The following is a 21,487-nucleotide window of genomic DNA, read 5'->3' as shown; positions in this document are numbered from 1 at the left end:
TGGTGGAGGAGTCTTTAGGGTTTTCTATCTAAAGTACCATTTCATCTGGGGCACTTGTGTGGCTCAGTCACTTATGCATCTGGCTCGATTTTGGCTCTGGTCATGATCTCATGCGTCCTGATCTCATGGGTCATACAATCAAGGCCCGAGTTGGGCTCTGTGCTCAGTAAGGAGTCTGCTTGAAGATTCTCTCCCTTTGCCCCTTCCCCCACTCACTCTCTCTCTAAAATAAATAAATCTTTTTAATAGTGACAGTTTTATATTTTCCTTTCCCATCTGGGGGTTTTTATATCTTTTTCTTGCTTAATTTCTGTAGCTACAACTTTGAATACTATGTTGAATAAAAGTGGCAGGAGTGGGGAACCTTGTTTTGTTCCTGATCTTAAGGAAAAACTTTCAGCTTTTCACCATTTAGTATGACGCTAGCTGTGGTTTTGTCACATGTGACATTTACTATGTTGAAGTACATTCTCTCTGTATGCATTTTGTTGATTTTTTAAATCATACATGGATGTTGGATTTTGTCAAATGCTTTTTCTGCATCTCTTGAGATGACAAATGATTTTTATCCTTTATTTTGTTAATGTGTTGTATCATGCTGATTGATTTGTGGATTGTGAATCATTCTTTTATCCTTAGAATAAATCCCACTTTATCATAGTGTATGATGCTTTTAATGTATTGTTGAATTCAGTTTGCTAATATTTTGTTGAGGATTTTTGCATCTTTGCTCATCAGGGATATTAGCCTATAATTTTCATTCTATTTTCTCTCTTTTTCTGTGTGCGTGTGTGTACGCATATGTGTGTGTGTGTGTGTGTGTGTGTGTGTCTGCATGTGTCCTTATTTGGTATCAAAGAAACACTAGCCTTATAAAATTACTTAAGAAGTGTTACCTCCACTACAATTTTTCGGAAGACTTTGAAGAAGATATAAAATCTTCGAAAGCTTGGTGAAATTCATCACTGAAGCTGTATGGTTCGAGACTTGTTTTTTGGGAGCTGTGTGGTTCAAAACTTTAGTTTTTTGGGAAGTTTTGATTACTTATTTAATCTTCTTACTAGATCAGTGTATTCAGATTTTCTGTTTCTTCATGATTCAGTCTCTTCTTCATGATTCAGTCTTAGAAGATTATATACTTAGGATTTTATCTGTTTCTTCTAGGTTGTCCAATTTGTTGGTGTATAGTTGTTTTTAGTCGTCTCTTGCAATCCTTTGTGTCTGTGTATTAGTTGTAAAGTCTCCTCTTCCGTTTCTGATTTTGTTTATTTCAGTCCTTTGTCTTTTTCTTCTTGGTGAGGCTAGCTAAAGATTTGCCTGTTTTGCTTATTTGTCAAAGAACCAACTTTTGGCTTTATTAATCTTCCGATTGTCTTTTTAGTCTTAATTTCATTTATTTCTGCTCTGGTCTTTACTTTTTTTTCTACTAATAGGGAGCTTTGTTTGCTCTTTGTTTAGTTTCTTTAGTATAAAGTTTAATTGTTTATTTGAGATTTTTCTTCTTTCTTGAGGTAGGCCTGTATCACTATGAACTTTTCTCTTAGAACTAGTTTCAGTGCATCTCCTGGATTTGGGGTTGTTGTATTTCCATTTTCATTTGCCTCAAGGTATTTATGATTTCCATTTTTATTTTTTCATTGACCACTGGTTGTGCAATACCATGTAATTTGGTTTCCACATATTTGCAATTTTTCAACTTCTCTGTTTGTAATTGATTTCTGGTTTTATATCATTGTGGTCAGAAAAGATTTTTTTTTTTTAAAGATTTTATTTATTTATGTGACAGAGAGACAGCCAGCAAGAGAGGGAACACAGCAGGGGGAGTGGGAGAGGAAGAAGTAGGCTCCCAGCGGAGGAGCCTGATGTGGGACTCGATCCTGGAACGCCGGGATCACGCCCTGAGCCGAAGGCAGACGCTTAATGACTACGCTACCCAAGCGCCCCCAGAAAAGATTCTTGATATGATTTCAATCTTCTTAAATTTATTGCAACTTGTTTTGTAGCTTAATATATGATCTATCATGGAAAATGTTTCATGTGATTTTGAAAAGAAAGTGCCGCTTTTGGATAGAATGTTCTGTATATATCGGTTAAGTCCATCAGATGTAATGTGTCATTTAAAGCTGATGTTTCCTTATTGATTTTCTGTCTGGATGATCTATCCATTGATGTAAATGGTGTACTAAGATCCCTTACTATTATTGTATTACTGTCAATTTTTCCCTTTAGGTCTGTTGATAGTTGCTTTATATGTTTAGGTGTTCCTATGTGGAGTGCATAGATATTTAGTATATCCTCTTGTTGGATTGACCCATTTAACATTATGTGAGGTATTTCTTTGTCTTTTAGTATAGTCTATGTTTTATTTTTTTTAAAGATTTTATTTATTTATTTGACAGAGATAGAGACAGCCAGTGAGAGAGGGAACACAAGTAGGGGGAGTGGGAGAGGAAGAAGCAGGCTCATAGCGGAGGAGCCTGATGTGGGGCTCGATCCCATAACGCCGGGATCACTCCCTGAGCCGAAGGCAGACGCTTAACCGCTGTGCCACCCAGGCACCCCCCCTTTTTTTTTTAATTTTTATTATTTTTTATTTTTTTTATTTTTTATTTTTTTATGTTTTAAAGTCTATTTTGTCTGATATAAGTATAGCTACACCAACTTTCTTTTTGTTTCCATTTACACAGAATATCTTTTTTCATCCCTTCCCTTTCAGTCTCTGTGTGTTCTTAAATCTGAAGTGAGTATCTTACAGGCAACATATAGATGAATCTTGTATTTTTTTTAAATCTATTCAGCCGCTCTGTATCTTTTCATTGAGTATTTTAATCTGATCATATTTAAAATAATTTTATAAGTATACATTTATTGTCATTTTATTAATTGCTTTCTGGCTGTTTTTATACTTCCTCTGTTTCTATATTTTTCTCTTGCTCTCTTCCTTTGTATTTGATGACTTTCTTTACACACACACACACATACATATACATATGTGCATATACTTATATACATATACATGTGTATATGCATACTTATATACATATGCATGTGTATATGCATACATATATACATATACATACAGGCATATATACATATACCTCTACTTCGCTTTTTAAATTCTTTTTTGCTTTTTGCTGCTCTGTTTAAGTGAGTTCTACTGTCCAGTCTCCAGGTCACCGATCCCTTCTTTTGCTTCAGCTCCTCTGCTGTTGAACTTCTCTAGTGTATTTCTCAGTTCAGTTACTGTATTCTTCAGCTCTGTGACTTCTTTTTGATACTTTCTTATGTTTTTTTCCTCTTTGTTGAAGTTCTCACTGCTCATCCATTCTTTTTGGTGAACATCTTTACTGTGAACATCTTTACTTTGTGGTGTACATTACTTTGAACTCTTTATCAAGTAGATTACTTATCTCTATTTCATTAAGGTCATTAAAATTTTGTCTTGTTCTTTCATTTGGAACATATCCCTCTGTTTTCCTCATTTTCCTTGACTCTCTGTGCTTGTTTCTATGCATTATGTGAAACAGCTATCTCTTCCTGTCTTGAAGGAGTGGCCTTGTGTAGGAGATGAGCCTCATCGTCAACCTTGTCTTAGCCCTTGGTTATCTCTCAAACCTTTGTGATTGTCTTAGTAGCCTCATTTATTCTTGATAGGTCCCAATTGTTGAGTGAGTGGCAAGACCTGTCAGTGTTCCAAAGGGAGTGATAAGTCAGTACTTAGTTTCAGGCCAACTGGAAACCAGATCCTCAGACATCAGCTTTTAAAGTATGCAAATATATATAGTCCAGTGAAATCATAATTGTAGACCCTGCTGACCTCTAGACTAGGAGATCTGAAGGTGTCCCCTGAGTGACAGGTGAAAGAATCAGGCCTTCAAACAAGAGTATAATGGAGGTACCCCTCAGGGTAGAGCAAAAACATAATGTATCTTTGCCTATGTTCTCTGAGAGCACCCCTGTAACCTTTATATATGTGGCAAACCTGAAGAATATCCCTCAAGTGGAAGCTCCAGGACAAGTAAATGAGCCTTTTTCACAGACAGGTTGGGTATGTTTCAGTCTGTTCTCAGTGTAGTACCCTGAGTCCCTAAGTATCTTTTTTAATTTTTACAGTCCATGGGGCCCAGGAACGCAAGGCCTTCTGGAGACCAGAGCCTGCTGATCTAGAGGCATCCTCTGTGTGGACTGCATTTGCCCACTGGCTTTAGCAAGAATGTGGGAGAGTTTTGAAGAAAAAGCATGTCTTCAGCTTTAAAGATGTAGGGGGAGAGTGCTGGGGGCAGGGCATGCCTGCAGCTTCAGCAAGATTGGGAATGATCACTGGAGTGGGGAACACTATGGCTTTAGTGATGACCATTGGAGGTGGGGCAAATCCACAGCTTTAGTGAGGCTATGTCTGCGCATGCTCACCTGCACTAGCAAGGGAGAGGGAGAGTGTAAAAACGGTACTCACGGCACTTCTGTCCCTGAAGAATGTCTTGATTGGTCTCTGACTCTGGCAGATGCTTTAGCATTAGCAAATAAATTTCTTTCACATATAATCCAGTCACATCTTAAACTGCTGCTTTTGTGCTGGGTCCCAAGATGAGTGAGTCTGTGTGCAATCCCCTCAAAAGAAATATCTCAGATCCCTACAGCCCCTCTGTCCTCTGGACATAAGCCCCAATTTTTTAAGCCAGATATTTTTGGGGTCTCATCTCTCTAGTGCAGGTCCCAAGGTTTGGAGTGTCCTATGTGGTGCACAAACACCTCACTCCTTAGAAGCTCCTGACCCATGAGATCCCTCTGCATGATGTGTCACCATACCAGGGATGGGGTTTTTGATGAGACCAAATTTCTGCTCTCCTACATGTCTTGATACATGTCTTTTTACCCCTTTTTGTGGAGGGAGTTGGTCAGCTGGTTTTCAGTTCTTTTTCAGCAAGAATTAGCCCATATGTCACTATAGATTTTATGTATCTATGGGAGGAAGTGAGTTTGGGGTGTTCTTTTTTTTTAATTTAATGTATTTATTTGAGAGAGAAAGAGAGAGAGAGAACAAGCAGGGGGAGCAGTGGGAGAGGGAGAAGCAGGCAACTCGCTGAGCAGGGAGCCTGATGCAGGGCTCCATCCCAGAGCAGCTGGAGACCAACTTCTGACAGTGAGAAGCCCTATATCATACTAGCATCTGTATGAGAGGAAGAAGAGGGTATCAAGGGTCCTTGATAGAACTGAGACAAGTAGAATCCACAAAGATCTAACAAGGATTTCTTAGAAATCATCATTGGTCATTTGAGAACAGTAACTGAAATAGGGTTGTGCTGGGTCTTTGTCTGCACCAAAACGTAGATTACTGTAAGGAGTCCATGGAAAGGTGTAAAGGGTATCGAAGCCATTTGAGATCCATTTGAGTCAGAAATCAGAATCCCAGGCAGTTGAAGTGACTGAAAATTGTAAGGCAGGGCATTCAAAAAGAGGGAGCAATACATGGTTTTGGGTCAGACGTCTTTACAGGGACTCACAATTTAGTGACCCAAAAAGTTCCGGTAACCACAAGTGAGACATATACAAAGAATGCAACTTGGCATATCACAGTCTAAAAACTAAGAGTAAAGAGAATATATTTTTAAAAACTGAAAAACTAAGAGTAAAGAGAATATATTTTTTAAAATCCTAAGGGAAAAAGATATGTCATATGCAGAGAAACAGAAATGAGTGACTTCTCATCAGAAATGATGGAGGCCGGATAAAAATAGAACGTCTTTAAAGTGTTGATCAGTCAGCTTCATTAGATAAAGGGGGAAGGAATAAGTGTGTGCTGTGGGGGGTGGGTTGGGAGGTAAAGGCAAAGTAAATGATAATCCTCCAGTTCCACGGAGTGAGGAATAAGATACATAACAAAAAGTTGAGTGAGTTTGTGGTGTGTTTTCTGTATTATAATTGGACATTAGCTCCCTCTCCCATCCCCGAGAGGCCAAGAACTATGCCTGGAATACAGAAGCCAATGACAGAACTTCAGGGTCAAATCAGATAATCTTCCCTCGAAGATGGTTGTTGGGGGTACTGAGAAATTAATTGTTCAGATCAGCCTGTGCTTACATGACTAAATAGTTATGCTTTGTTTTGTTTATAATATATTAAAAGTGCACAAATCTTAAGTATACATCTAGATTAATTTTGACAAAGTTGACACATCCCTGTACTCACTACCCACATCAAGAAGCAAGATTACCAGCAATCTAAAAGTCACCCTTGTGCACTTTTCAGCCATTAAGGCTTCACTGAGGATAACAACTATCCTGAATTCAAAAATAACAGATTGTCTATCTGTTTCTATTTGCCTGTTTCTGAATTTTATGTAATACAGTGTGTGCCATTTTGTGCCTGGCTTTTTTCCCCCTCATATTAATTTTTGACAGATTACTTCATGCTGATGTATTCGTAATTCATTCATTCTCATTGATATATAGTATTCTGTTGTATGAATATGTCACCAGTTATTTATCAGTTCTTCTGCTGATGGATATTTCGGTTTTTTTTTTCTTTTTCAACTGATTTTTTTTTTTTAAATTCTATTACTAGAAGCGCTGCCGGGAACATTCTTGTACACATCTTCCAGTATGCACATATAAGCATTTTGTTTATATAAGTATATGTGGAATTGCAGATCGTGATATTATTTTCAGCTTTAATAGATAATGTTACATATTGCAAAAAATGGTTTTACAAATTTATCCCTCCATGAGGAGTATATAAAGGTTTCAATTATGCTGTGAAAAAATAATAGTAGTAACTGCTGTTGTTAGTTTAGCTGTTGTTTCATTTTGGCCGTTGTGATTGATGTGTAGTAGTACCTTATTGTGGTTTTATTTTCTTCAAAGATTTCATTTATTTATTTGAGAGAGAGAGAGCACAAGCAGGAGGAGGGGCAGAGGGAGAGACTCCCCACGGAGCAGGGAGCCCAATAAAGCAGAAGCAGGCCTTGGTCCCAGGGCTTGGACCCTGAGATCATGACCTGAGCCGAAGTCAGATGCTTAACTGACTGAGCCATGCAGGCATCCCCTTACTGTGGTTTTAAATTAATAATGGCCCTATGGCTAAGAAAGTGGAGCAACGTTTCATGGACAGATTAGTAATTTGCACAGATTCTTTTGTGAAGTTCCATTCCAGACTTTAGCTGATTTTTTCCTATTGTGCTGCCTTTTTATTTCTAATTTATAAAAGTTCATTATATATTCTCAGTGAGTCCTTTGCAGTGGATATGTATGCAAATATTTTTCTTCCTCTTTTGCATTTTCACTCAAAGTTATCTTTGATCAGCAGCAATTCTTAATCTCAGTGCAATCCAGTTTATCATGTGTTCTTTTTTCCTACATGTAAGTAGTAGTGCTTTCTGGGTAGTAAGAAAAATCTTAACATTAGGTCATTAATATAGTCTTCTTTGTTTAATTTTTGTACAATTTATTGCTTTTGTTTTTGTTTTACATATGGTTTTATTAAGGGGAATTTACTTTTTGTATGATGTGAGGTAGCATAAGGATTTATCACTTTTTTTTTAATGATTTTTTATTATATTATGTTAGTCACCATACAGTACAGCCCCGGTTTCCGATGTAAGGCTCGATGATTCATTAGTTGTGTATAACACCCAGTGCACCATGCAATACGTGCCCTCCTTACTACCCATCACTTTTTATATGGATATTTTAATGTTCCAGAAATGTGTATTGAAAAGACACTTCAGTGTTACCTTTTCCCTAACTTACCTGACCACATAAGTCTGTGGGTCTATCTCTGGATGCTATTATGGTTCACTGACATATTTATCTATTCTTGATTTTCAACACGTTGATACACACACACACAATACAGAGCTGGGCTTTTGACTGATTGTATTGTATTAAATCTAAAGATCATTTCAATTTAGAAATTGGTATCTTAACAATAGCAAAATTTTTAATATATGAATATAGAATATCTCATCATTAATTTGTCTTTAATTTTTGTCAGTAAGACCTTGCCCAACGTTTTCAGCTTTATTCCTAAAAATTTGAAATTTTTCTGTTATTGTGAAATAATTAAAATTTCATTTTCGACTTGTTTTTTGAAGGTATATAAAAATATCTTGTATATTGCATATATCTGTACACTGACTTTGTATCCAAAATATTTGTTAAATTCACTTATTTATCCTCAAATTTTCCTTAGATTCTTCCCATTTTCCTGTGTTAGCAATTATGTTTTCTATAAAAGTAACATTTCATTTCTTCCTTTCCAATTTCCATACATCATATTTTTTATTAGCCTCTTTCGCAGTAGTTAGGATGGCCAAAGTTGTGATAGCAGACCTTTGACCTTTTTTTCTGGTTTCTAATCTTGGTTGGTAAATTTTTAGTTTTCATCACTGTGTATAATATATAATGTTTACTTTGTGGTTTTGTATTAGTTTGATCTATACATAATAGTTGTGATATTTCATTGCATGAATACATCACAAATAGTATATCCGTTAACTGGTTGATGGGCAATTGCCTTGTGATCAGTTTTTTTACTATTATGAATACCCCAAAGTCATGAATATATTATCTTATGTTTAGTTCTGAAAAGCTTTGCAACTTTTTCTTCTTTTACATTTAGATGTAAGTATTTTTGTGGACGTATGTTTCAATTTTAGTAGGTGAATAAGTATGAGAGGATTGCTGTATTATCATAATTTAAGTGTATGTTCAACTTTACTTAAAAAGATCAAACTCCGTGGATTTTAAGAGCCCACTTACATTAATGAATAGATCATCCAGAAAGAAAATCAATGAGGAAACAGTAGCCTTGCATGACACATTAGACCAGATGAACTTAATATATATAGAGAGAATATTCCATCCAAAACCAGAATACACATTCTTTTCAAGTGAATGTGGAACATTCTCTAGGACAGGTCATATTAGGCAACAAAACAAGTCTCAATAAATTTAAAAAGAATGAAATAATATCTATCATCTTTTCTGACCACACGTTATGAAACTAGAAATCAATTACAAGAAGAAAATTGGAAAAACATAAACATATGGAGACCAAACAATTTGATATACTTTTTAAAGATTTTATTTATCTGTTTGATAGAGAGAGAGAAAGAGAGAGCAGGGACAGGAGGGAACGGATAGAGGGACAGGTCGAAGTAAACTCCCTGCTGAGCAGGGAGCTGGTCCTGGGGCTCAACCCCAGGACCCTGAGATCATGACCTGAGCCAAAGACAGATACTAAACTGATTGAACCACCCAGTCGTCCCTAAACAACATGCTATTAAAGAACGAGTGGGTCAGTAATGAAATCAGGAGAAAATATAGAAAAAGTATCTTGATACAAATGAAAAGGAAACACAGAATTCCAAAATCTATGGGGTGCAACAAAAACAGTTCTAAAAAGGATGTCCATAGCAATACAGGCCTACTTCGAGAAACAAGAAAAATCTTAAATATAAACAATCTAACTTTACATTTAAAGAAACTAAAATAAATAAATAAATAAATAAATAATACCAAAGTCACAAAGAAAGAAATAATAAAGATCAGAATGGAAATAAATGAAATAGAAACTGAAAAAGAAATTTAAAAAGGCCAATGAAACTTAGAGCGTTACTTAGAAAAGATAAACAAAATCAATGAATGTTTAGCCAGGCTCATCAAGAAAGAAGAGAAAAAAGAAATTAAGAAAACAATCTCATTTAAAATTGCATAAAAATAATAAAATACCTAGTAATAAATTTTTAACAAGGAATTGAAAGACCTGTATTTTAAAAACTAGAAGACATTGATATGGGTGCCTGGCTGACTCAGTCAGTGGAACATGTTATTATTATTATTTTTTTAAGATTTTATTTATTTATTTGACAGAGAGAGAGAGAGCACAAGTAGGCGGAGCAGAGGCAGAGGGAGAAGGAGAAGCAGGCTCCTGGTTGAGCAGGGAGCCCAACATGGGACTGGATCTGAGGAACCTGGGATCATGACCTGAGCTGAAGGCAGACACTTAACTGACTGAGCCACCCAGGTGCCCAAGCATGTTATTCTTGACCTCAGGGTCATGCCTTCAAGTCCCATATTGGGTGTGGAGCCTACTTAAAAACAAACAAACCAAAACAAGCAAAAGCAAAAACAAAAACAAAACTGTAAGATATTGATGAAAAACATTGAAGAATGGAAGAATTAATAGAGTTAATAGAGTTAAAATGTCCCATTCTGCCCAAAACAATTTACAGATTGAATTCAAACCCTATCAAAGTATCACTATGTTGTATACCTGAAACTAATACAATACTGTATGTCATTTATAATTCAAATTCAAATGTTAAGAAGAGTTAAGCTCTTTTCAAAGTAACAATACCCATATTTGTTCCACAACAATATATGTGATTTCCTATTGTTTTACATCTTCACTAGCCCTTAGTATCTTCATATATATCTACAGATGATAGGTAGTTAGAGAGATGATAGATAGATGATAGATAGATAGATAGATAGATAGATAGATAGATAGATGATAGATAGATAGATGATAGATAGATAGATAGATAGATGATAGATAGATAGATGATAGATAGATAGATGATAGATAGATAGATAGATAGATAGATAGATAGATAGATAGATGATAGATAGATAGATGATAGATGCAATTTTCACCATTCTAAAGGGCTTGTAGTCAAGGGGAAAGGCTAGATACAGGATAGGGCATATTTTAGATTCGTAATTTATGAGTTTCTGGAAAAAGAAAAGCTAGATATAAAGTAGATCAATGTTTGCCAGGAGCTGAGACAGTAGAGAAGGGATAGAAGGCAAAGGGTTACTGAGGAAAATTTAGAGTGAAGGAAATATTTTATATTATGAATGTGGTGGCGATTACATGACTATCATATTTGTTAAAAGTCATCAAATTGTACATTCAAAATTGTTGAGCTTTATTGTGCATTAATTACATTTGAATAAAGATAATTTAAAAATTTAAAAAGTCACAAAAACTAGTTTGCTACTAGTATACAAAAATGCAATTTTCAAAAGTTGGTATGGCAGGGGCGCCTGTGTGGCTCAGCCAGTTGGGCACCTGCCTTCAGCTTGGGTCATGATCCCAGGGTCCTGGGATCGAGTCCCACATGGGGCTCCCTGCTCAGTGGGAAGTCTGCTTCTCCCTCTCTCTCTGCCTATCCTCCCTGCTCATGCTCCCTTTCTCTCCCTTGCTCTCTCAAATGAATAAGTAAATAAATAAACAAACAAAAATCTTTAAAAAAAAGTTGGTATGATATATTGTGACATCTTTAAATTTATTTGGTAATTCTACATATTGTTTTAAGATTTCTTAGCTTTTATTTTTGCTTAGACAATCATGTCCTATAAGAATAAGATAGTTTTACTTCTACTTTCCAATCAATATGAAATTTTTAAAAACCTGGTACTCATTTTATTTATATAATAGCCTAAGCATTTAACATAGATTAACTCACTTTATTCTTATTAAATCCCTACGAGATAGGTACTATTTTATCACCACATATATGAGTAAACTGAAAAGGGAGACAGTAAATGATTTGCCTCCTCCAAAAAAAAAAAAACCCAAAAAACAAACAAACAAACAAACAAAAACAACTGGTGAAGCAGTGTAATCCTAATGTCCTTCCATAAGCTATTTGAGTGTTCACTAGTCATTAGGTTACACATGTGTTCATAGGGTTCAGGTTGTCTATTTCTTATTCACATTTTTATTTCTGAAAGAAAAATTTTCTCTCTCTGATAAATAGTTCTATGACTTTTGACAAACACACACAGTTGTTTAACCATTACCAAAATGAAAACTGAGAAAATTCATCACCTCAAAAATTTCTTCATATTTCCCCTTTGTAGAAAACCCTTCCGGCAACTTCCAGTCCAAGGCAACCACCGTCTACTTTCTGTTCCTGTTTCTTTCTGTTCATGTTAAATTTGGTTTCTTAGTATTTTCCCAAATATCAAATGAATGGAATATAGGATGTCACTTTTTGAGTCTGGATTCTTTAATTTACCAAAGCTTATGGTCCTCGTGCCTGCCCAGCCCTTCTAGGACTATAGCTCCATGGAATTAGAGCTGGTAGGGAAGATGGAAGCAGCCTGAGGCTAAAATGCTATGAAATCCCACTGTTCTTACCAAGGTTCAATATTTTCTCGAATAACTGCTTCTCAATTTGCTGCATCCCTGTGGTCCATTCCCAGGCTCCTGAAGTTGATGTTTCTGACAATTCTGTCAAGTTTTATTATTGCTGGTTCTTTTTTTTTTTTTTAATTAGTAAACTTTATGTTTTAGGGTAGTTTTAGTTTTAAATAAAAATTGAGTGCAAAGTACAGAGCATTATATAGGCTTTTTATATTGGCTTCTTTTACTTATGAATAACTCATTTAAGTTTCTTCCATGTTTTTTCATGCCTTGATAGTTCATTTCTGGGTATACTACAGTTTATTTATTCATCTGTTGAAGGACATCTAAGTTGTTTCTAAGTTCTGAATATTACAAATAAAGCTGCTATAAACATTCTTGTGAGAGTTTTTATGTGGATATAAGTTTTCAACTCATTTGGGTAATTACCAAATAGCATGACTACTGGACCACTGGTAAGAGAATGTTTAGTTTTGTAGGAAACAGCCAATCTGTCTTCCAAAGTGACCGTACTATTTTGATTCCCATCAGCAATGGATGAGAGCTCTTTTTTGCTCCATATCCTCACTAACATTTGGTATAGTCAGTGTTCTGGATTTGGACTGTTTTAATAGGTATGTAGGGGTATCTTCTTGTAGTTTTAATTTGCATTGCCTTGATGACATATGATGATAAACAACATTTTATATGCTTATTTGCCATCCATATATCTTGTTTGGCAAGATATTTACTCAGATATTTTACACATTTTAAAAATTGGATTGTTTGTTTTCTTATTGTTAATTTTTTAAAAAGATTTATGTATTTATTTGAGAGAGAGACAGAGACAGAATACAAAGGGGCAAAGGGAGAGGGAGAGAGAGTCTTAAGCAGACTCCACACTGAGCACAGAGCCTGATGTGGGTATCAGTCTCACAACCCTGTGATCATGACCTGAGCTGAAATCAAGAGTCGGCCATGTAACTGACTTCATCACCCAGACGCCCCTCTTATTGTTGAGTTTTAAGGGTTCTTTGTATATTTTGGATACTAGTTCTTTGACAAATACATGTTTTATAAATATTTTCTCCCAGCGTGTGGCTTGTCTTTTCATTCCCTTAGCAATATCTTTCCAAGAGCAGAAGTTTTGAGTTTTAAGGAAGTCCAACTTATCAATCATTTCTTTCATTGATTGTGGTTTTGGTTTATCACTGCTTTTTATAGAAAGAATTTTCTGAGTCCCTCAATCAGCCATTCCAGAAGCCGATTTGCCTTTATGTGTTCTTAAACTTTAGTGTGTTCCAGGCACTGTACTAAGCAACTTACATTCCTCATGATGTTAAATCATGCCAATGCCCTATGTCTTAGATATAACTTCTAACCTCCATTTTATTACACAACGACACTAAGGCTGAGCAAATTGCCAAATGTTGTAAGGCTAGCAAATGATAAAACCAATATTTTAATCTAAAGACTCTGCTTACCTAACAATGTGCCTCCAATACTACCTATTGGAGGCTTTGGAAGGCACACAATCTCTTGCCTGATATGGGGTCCCCCTTTACTATAAGCCCCAGAATGGTTGCAAGATGGTAGTTCATTCAGTGGTTCTAATTACAGTATTCCCTTCCTCACCTCTAGCTCAAATCTGTCTTTTCGTCACCCTCACTGATTCTAACCATGTCTGGCTGAAAACCCTCTGCTGGTTTCCCTGTGTACTTAAAATAAAATCCGGGGGGTAAACAGAAGGGGAAATGAACCACGAGAGACTGTGGACTCTGGGAAACAAACTGAGGGTTTTAGAGGGGAGCGGGGTGGGCGGATGGGCTAGTCCAGTGATGGGTATTAAGGAGGGCACGTATTGCATGGAGCACTGGGTGTTTCATGCAAACAATGAATCAGGGAGCACTACATCAAAAATTAATTAATTAATTAAACAAATCCAAGCTCTTCAGTATTACACACAGGGCTGAAATGGTAGAACACCTGACTTGCTTTTTGCGTCTCTTCTCCTGTTCATCTTCTTGTTCACCAAGTCCCAGCTGCACTGATCTCTCTCCCTCTCCGGAAAATATTACCAGTTGTTTCTCACTGCAGGGCTTAGTCACACACTAATCCCTCTTCTCAGAAATTCTTCCTGAATAACTTTGCATTTTTTTGTTCCTTTTCATCATTCAAGTGTCCTCATCCAGTCCATTTCTCTATTTCTAGGTGTTTTTCTTTTTCTCTTGGTGATTGTCACTTGAAATTATTTTATTCATTTATTTGCTTATTTGTTGTTTTCTCTTGCTATAATATATGTCTATATTAGAATGGCCTTTTACTTGTCTCTATCCTTTTACCGAACTGAGATATATGTTTGTTTTGTCTGTCATTATACCCACGACACTCAGCAAAGTGGTACAGAACAGGTGCCACATATTTTTTTTAGGTTGAATTCTCCCAACTTTCTTATGGTATAGGTAATACTTATTTTTTTTGAAAGTCCAGGGTTGGATCTCAGATTTGTCTGACTTAAAAATTTAGGTTATTGTTTTGTTTTGTTTTGTTTTGTTTTGACTTGTTCCATGTTGCTGTCAGTGCAGAAAGCACATAACATTTTCTGGTCCTTATGCCTCCTTTATCAAACTCAGTAAAGTCAATTTTATAAACAATTACTGAGCCAAGTGTGAGTTCCAATGGAAGGTGGCACTCATAATAAAAGAATTGACATCAATCAGTTTTGGCAAGAGTCCCAGAGAAATTGGCACATGAACGATTTTGTGTAGTTTTGCTTGAGAAGTAAATCTCTCTGACAATCATGAATTGTGCTGCATTTCCTAAATTTCTATCTGTTTAGAGATAGGATAGGTCTAGTCTTATTGTCACATAATGGCAAATTGCTTTGGGGTGGGCTTCAAAGACCTTTGTTGAAAATGTTGGGCACTGTTATGTGACATGCCTACAGCCCTTCTGACCCTCTGCTCAAAATTGTGACGGACCCTGGCTCTCACTGCTGCTCCTTGGCCTGTCACTCTCCCTGCTTCTTGGCACATTAGCCCTAAGGGACACAAGAAATGAAGGTGGGGACTTCTTGGTTTTCGGCTTATTTTCCCTGGGCTTGAGCTCTTAGAGACTTATAGAGAGACAGTGTGCTAATTTAAAATATGATGACATCGGAAAGGGCCAGAGAAAGTAGACATCTTTTTCCCAGTTTCCTAAACCAATCCCCTCTTCTACTCTTGGGCTTGCAGGAGATAATATCTGGATGTTGTGCGGTGAGGAATTGGCCAAATAGAGACTAAGTCAGTCCCAGAGGAAGAAAAGACAGCTTCATGATATGATGAGTTAGGGCTAGGAATAATTTAAGGCCAGGGCCCAGCCCACAGTACACTACATGTTTGTCAAGTGGTCATTCAGGGAACAGACATTGGCCCTGGAGATGCTTAGAGCAGAGGTTGCCCGCAGGGTCTTTCCCCTGAAGGGTTGCTCCTCCGGAGCATGGAATGGCCTGGGTACACTTAGGGACACTGATTGCTTCGGCAGCAGGACTATAGAGGCACTGAGCTCACCAGTTACTGGCACGGGAGGGGCAAGTGGCTCCCAGCTTTTCAGGGCTATCATCAGCCACGTTGCAGGCACAGACCCAGCCTCAATCTGCCTCCAGGAAGCTTTTCCTTGATTCTAAACATACTTCAGGGGGTGTGAAGAACCCTTGATGCCCTTCCCTCTTCACCACAGGTCAGCAGTTCAGTAGCTTATTGAATACCTTCTCAGCCTGTGGATGCTGAATTTAATAGTCGTGGTCCTTGCTTTCTAGAGTTTATTTACCTAGAGAAGAAGACAGTCAAATAAATACTCAATTCTAATTCACAGTGAGAAATCATGTGTTAATTTTTTTTTTTCCTTTCCTCAAAAAGAACCTTGTGAGTGGGATTGATGGGAAGGGGTAGACTCAGGGGAGTTTCCTTTTCAGTATCTTTTTTTTTTTAAGTTTTCTATGTAGTCTAGTTGGCCCACAATGTTACCTTAGTTTCAGGGGTACAACAATAGTGATTCAACATTTGCATACATTATGATATGCTCATCACAAGTTAGCTACCATCTGTCATCATACAACACTATTACAATATCATTGACTATATTGCCTGTACTGGACCTTTATTCCCATGACTTATTTATTCCATAACTGGAAGCTTGTGCCTCCCACTCCCCTTCACCCATTTTACCCACCCCCAAACCCCTCCCCTCTGGCAAAAATCAAAAAGACAAGAAATAGCAAATGTTGCTGAGGATGTGTAGAAAAGAAAACCCTTATGCGCTGTTGGAAGGAATATTAATTTGTACAGCCACTGTTGAAAACAGTATTGAGGTTCCTCAAAAAATTAAAAATAGAAATATTATATGATCCAATAATTCCGCTACTGGACGTTTATCCAAAGAAAATGAAAACACTAATTTGAAAAGATACATGCACCCCAATGTTTATTGTAGCATTATTTACAATAGCTAAGGTATGGAAGCAACCCAAGAGTCCATCCCTGATGTCCACCCCATGAATGGATAAAGACGATGTGGTGTATATATACAATGGAATATTATGCAGCCATTAAAAGGGATGCGATCTTGTCATGTGTGAGGACATGGGTAGGCCTAGAGGGTATTATGCTAAGTGAAATAAGTCAGACTGAGAAAGACACATACCTTATGATTTCACTCATTTGTAAAATCTAAAAAACAAAACGAATAGGCAAACAAAAAGCAGAATGGCTTTTATTGATTTGGGGGCTACTAATCTAAAATTAATACCAGAAGTAGATCCTTTCTCCAGAAAAGCAAAACTAAAGCCAAAAGAGATTCATGAATGTATTATAAAGGCCTCCTTCATCATGTTCCCCAGGAATGGGTACAGAGTAGAAACTACCTCCTTGGGAAAACTCACCTCCACTCCCCTGCCCAACATCACCACCAACATCACAGCAGCAGCCTTAAGTCTGCTCGCTGCTGCTTGCCAAATCACACAAGATTTGAGTGGAAATTGCCAGGGGGATGAAATCTACCTCAAAAAGCTGAAACTAAAATGTCAAAGAAGTTGGGAACTTAGATTATAATAGTTTGAGGCAGTGTCTGAAAACAGCGTAGGGAAAATTGCCATGGGGGGGCAGGGCCCAGTTTTTACTGGGGCATCATTTTGGACGCCCCAGCTGAGCCACATACCCCGAGGCTCTCCCTGTCTTGGCACCACCAGGTGAAAATCAGGAAGGCAAGACCATTGGCAAAGGCTTTAGGGAGGGGGCTTCTGCAGACATCCTCATCTGAGATCCATCTCCAATCTCTCTCCCCCCCGAGGCAGTTCCATGGCCTTCCAGCAAAGTGACAGCTGCTCAGAAAATGATCTGAAAAATTGCTGTATGTCTTCCCTCTAGGGCATTTATTTTATTTTATTTCTCAGCAGTGGGCCTCCTGCTGCTCTGCCATGGAGAGAAAGAAGACCTGATAATGTTTCCCTTGTTTACAAATAAGGGCTTCATCTCCATACCACCACGAGTTGGCACAAGTCACCCCATCTCCCCAGCACTCACTGTATACCGCCACTGAAATGCTTCCTCAACTTGTGCACTTCCGCACCTGAGACGGTGGTACATTTCCACATGGGGGGTTAAAAGAAAGAAAGAAAGAAAGAAATGGGCTGGAGACCAAAGGAAGTTAAAAGGAAATGAGGAAGAAGGTGGAGACTCCATCTTGATTTTGAAAGACCCAAGTCTAATGGGGGAGTAAGTATATAAACCTCAAATAGTCACAGATGGCCAAGAACAATTATGGTTTAATTAGGAGTACCTTGAACAAGTCTCTTAGCCTCCCTGAAACCCAGTCCCTTTTTATTTATTTTTTTATTTTTTCCAGTTCCTTTCTATAACATAGCCTCCCTAGTGTTGTTAGAAAGTCCCAGAATGGGCCCTGCCCTGCTGAGCACCTAGAAAGCCTTCTCTGGCAACCTAAGGTCCGTGCCATCAGTGCCCATACCGCAGTATTCACTGTGAAGGAAAACAGGCTAATTGGGCCCGTGTCCAGCCCACACAGGGGTTAGTCTGAGGAGGAAAATGAAGCCCTTGTGCTTGGACTTGCATTTCAAAAGTAAAATTCATAGGTTCTCTCAGCCTCTCTCCATTCTTTGTGCCCCTGAGAGAACCCTGTAGGCTCTCCTCTGCTTCCACCTTCTTTCTTCTCTCTAACATTTCATTAAATGTACTGTTGCTTACCTCCCTTTTGATTCAGAGATCAGGACAGGCTTCGGTGCTTTCCGTCAGGCACCTAAAGTTAGAATTTCTGTGTTTACAGCATCTGGTGTACCTGTGTCCTGCACAACATTTCCATGGAAGTGAGATGCAGCCTGTTCGGTTCTGCTGAGCCAACCAAGATGAGGCCCCCGACTCAGTCTTGGCCAAGACCAGTCCCTGAAGCAGAATGGCAACCTGTGCCCTGTATATACACTACTTAAATGTGTAGAAAGTGAGTCAGATTGAAGGTTTGCAGACTGGTAGCTATTCCCCCTGGTTCCCATAACCCAAAAAGAACTTGTTCTGAAATCAAAAAAGTTTCTCTTCTGCCACTTACTGCATCTTTGACTAGGTCATTTAATCAGCATGCTTGAATCTCAGTTTTCTCTTGTATAAAAAAGATTTATGTGGTCATTGTTAGGCTCAGTCGAGGTGATAAAACTGAAAGTGGTTTGAAACTTTGTACAAGACCATATATTAATATTATAATAATAATAATGTTAATAGCCTCGTTACGATAATACCCAAATGCCTATTATTCTTCCTAAAACCCCTAAAGAAGTAGCCCCTCATGGAAACATGATCACCACTAAGCAGCTCTGCAGCTCCCTCAGTGAATCAAATAGCATCGAGAAGATGCTCACTTCTGGGTAGGAGTAGATGATCCTTTTTTCTGAAACACTCCCAGCAGTGTCGTGAACCAAGGGTCCACAGACGTTCTCATTACCGAGCAAATTGCTGCAGCAACTGACCAAGCTGCTAGATGAAGGGCCTTCTTCCCTAGGGTGTCTCCTTGCTGCTATGACCCCTGATCTTCTGAGAATTCCAGCAGTCAATCATCTTTCCTTTGCACCACCAGGAATTCTAGGGCAGTGTTGGCAATCTGGGAAACAATTCATATCCAGACATGGAATTATATGTAATGGAAGAACCTTTTGTCTTGGCTCATGTTAACACAGCCCTTGGATTTTTCACGGATGATTTTCCATGGTTTTACTGCCAGCCATGCTGGCCCATTTATGGAGTCTCATCCCATGCACAACAGAGGATTCCCTTCACCACAGATCCCCTTTCACTGGTTGAAATTCTCCTCAAACTTTAAGGGTCAATTCAGATGCTCTCTCCTCAGGTCCATTCAAATGCTGTCTCTTCAGGGGAGCGTCCTTGACACATGTTCCCTCATTCTGAAGAGTATTTCTTCCTTTTCACCCCACTGTATTTTGATGATAACTCTTCTAGGAACTTTTCTTCCTGGCAGTGTATCATGGTCGCCCATGTATATGTATTATTTCCCTATGAGATTATAAACCACCCAAAGGTAGGGGTTATTCACTTTTCATACTATCTAGTGAAAAAACTTTCTAGTACCCAGTACAGTGTCTGCCACACAACATATGTCCCGTTAGTGTTTGCTGAATGACTAATATAAGGAAGAGAGGAAACTGAAGTACACAGACATAGTTTCAGAGAAACATAGTGCCAGAGGACATACTCAAATTTAGGCTTTTTGAGTCTAAGTACAGAGTTCTTTTGTTTATTGGGGTTTTTTTAGTCAGAAAATAATCCACTCAAAATTACCTTCATTGGGGCAGCTGGCTGGCTCAATCGGTAGAGCGTGTGACTCTTGATCTCAGAGTTGTAAGTTAGAGCCTCACATTGGGTATAGAGATTACTTAAAAATAAAATCTTTTAAAAAATGATCATCATCATTTTAGAGCCAGAACTATTTCCTGAGATTCCCTTGGTCATTAATAAGCATAATTTGTATTTTTGTTGTCATGGCTTCCGGTCTGCTTCTGCATCCCAAGGCCCAGCTCTGTGCCATTGCAGAATTGTAACAAAGCCTAGTGCTAAGTGCCTCGTTTTCTTTTTTTTTTTTTTTTTTTTTTTAAAGAATTTATTTATTTATTTGACAGAGATAGAGACAGCCAGCGAGAGAGGGAACACAAGCAGGGGGAGTGGGAGAGGAAGAAGCAGGCTCATAGCAGAGGAGCCTGATGTGGGGCTCGATCGCATAACGCCGGGATCACGCCCTGAGCCGAAGGCAGGCGCTTAACCGCTGTGCCACCCAGGCGCCCCAAGTGCCTCGTTTTCTGAAGATGGGTGGCCCAGTTATTCATCCCTCTGGCCATCCAAAGCTTTGGGCAAAGGCAGGGCACCTGAGACCCTGAGGACAGTCACCCTTGAGCATCTGGGCTCAATCTTAATGTTGTTCATTTGTGCATAACATGGTTATGTATGTGGAAAATGGTTGAGAGGCATAGCAACAAGCTAGCAAGATGGGGAATGGATAAATGATACAGGACTGGTCACTGATTGATATTTCTTGAAGCTGGGTAATGGTATGTGTGGCAATTAGATGGACTATTACTTTTTCTTTAGAGTACGCTTGAAATTTCCCATCAAAAATATTTTAAAGATAAAAATTAATAAAACTCTTCATCAACATAACTTTATTAAAGTTTCCCCAGTTTGCAAAACAATTACATACGTTTCCAAGAAGAAACTTTAAACTCTGATCACTAGGAAGCAGGCCCATGAGAGACCTGAGGATGAGTTCATCCCCCTTTTATGGCCAACTTGTCCTATATCAGATTTTAAAACTCTGTGATTCAGACCTGTCCAGTCCTTCACTCCCAGTCATGGCTTATCACATTGCATGCTGGTTGTGCAATCCTGAGATGGTTGCCTATCTCTGATTCTCAATTTCATCACCTCCAAAATGATAAATGTCTACCTGCCTCGAGTTATGCCAGCATAAACCATACACCACACAACCAAGATATGTCATAGCCCCTCTACCCCTGAAGTGTTCCTTTTTAGATAATTCCAGGAGCACAGGAAGGTGGGACAGCCAAGACACTTGTGACTATAAATTGAGGGCTAAGGATGAGAATGTCGCCAACCCACTAGCCTTTGATATTTGAATCACAGGGTACAGCTTGGGGTCCGGCCACCTTTCCTTTCTCTCCTTCAAGGTATTAGAAGTTTATCTTTCCCAGTCAAGAAGCAATTCCATATAATCAAGAATTTTTGCTTCTGAAAGTTCATCTTGGCCCAAAGATGAGAAATCTGAGCCAATTCATTATCTCCTTTTA

This window comes from Ursus arctos, unplaced genomic scaffold, assembly GCF_023065955.2.
Source record: "Ursus arctos isolate Adak ecotype North America unplaced genomic scaffold, UrsArc2.0 scaffold_22, whole genome shotgun sequence".
NCBI classification, from domain to species: Eukaryota; Metazoa; Chordata; class Mammalia; order Carnivora; family Ursidae; genus Ursus; species Ursus arctos.
This window is presented reverse-complemented; position numbering follows the sequence as displayed.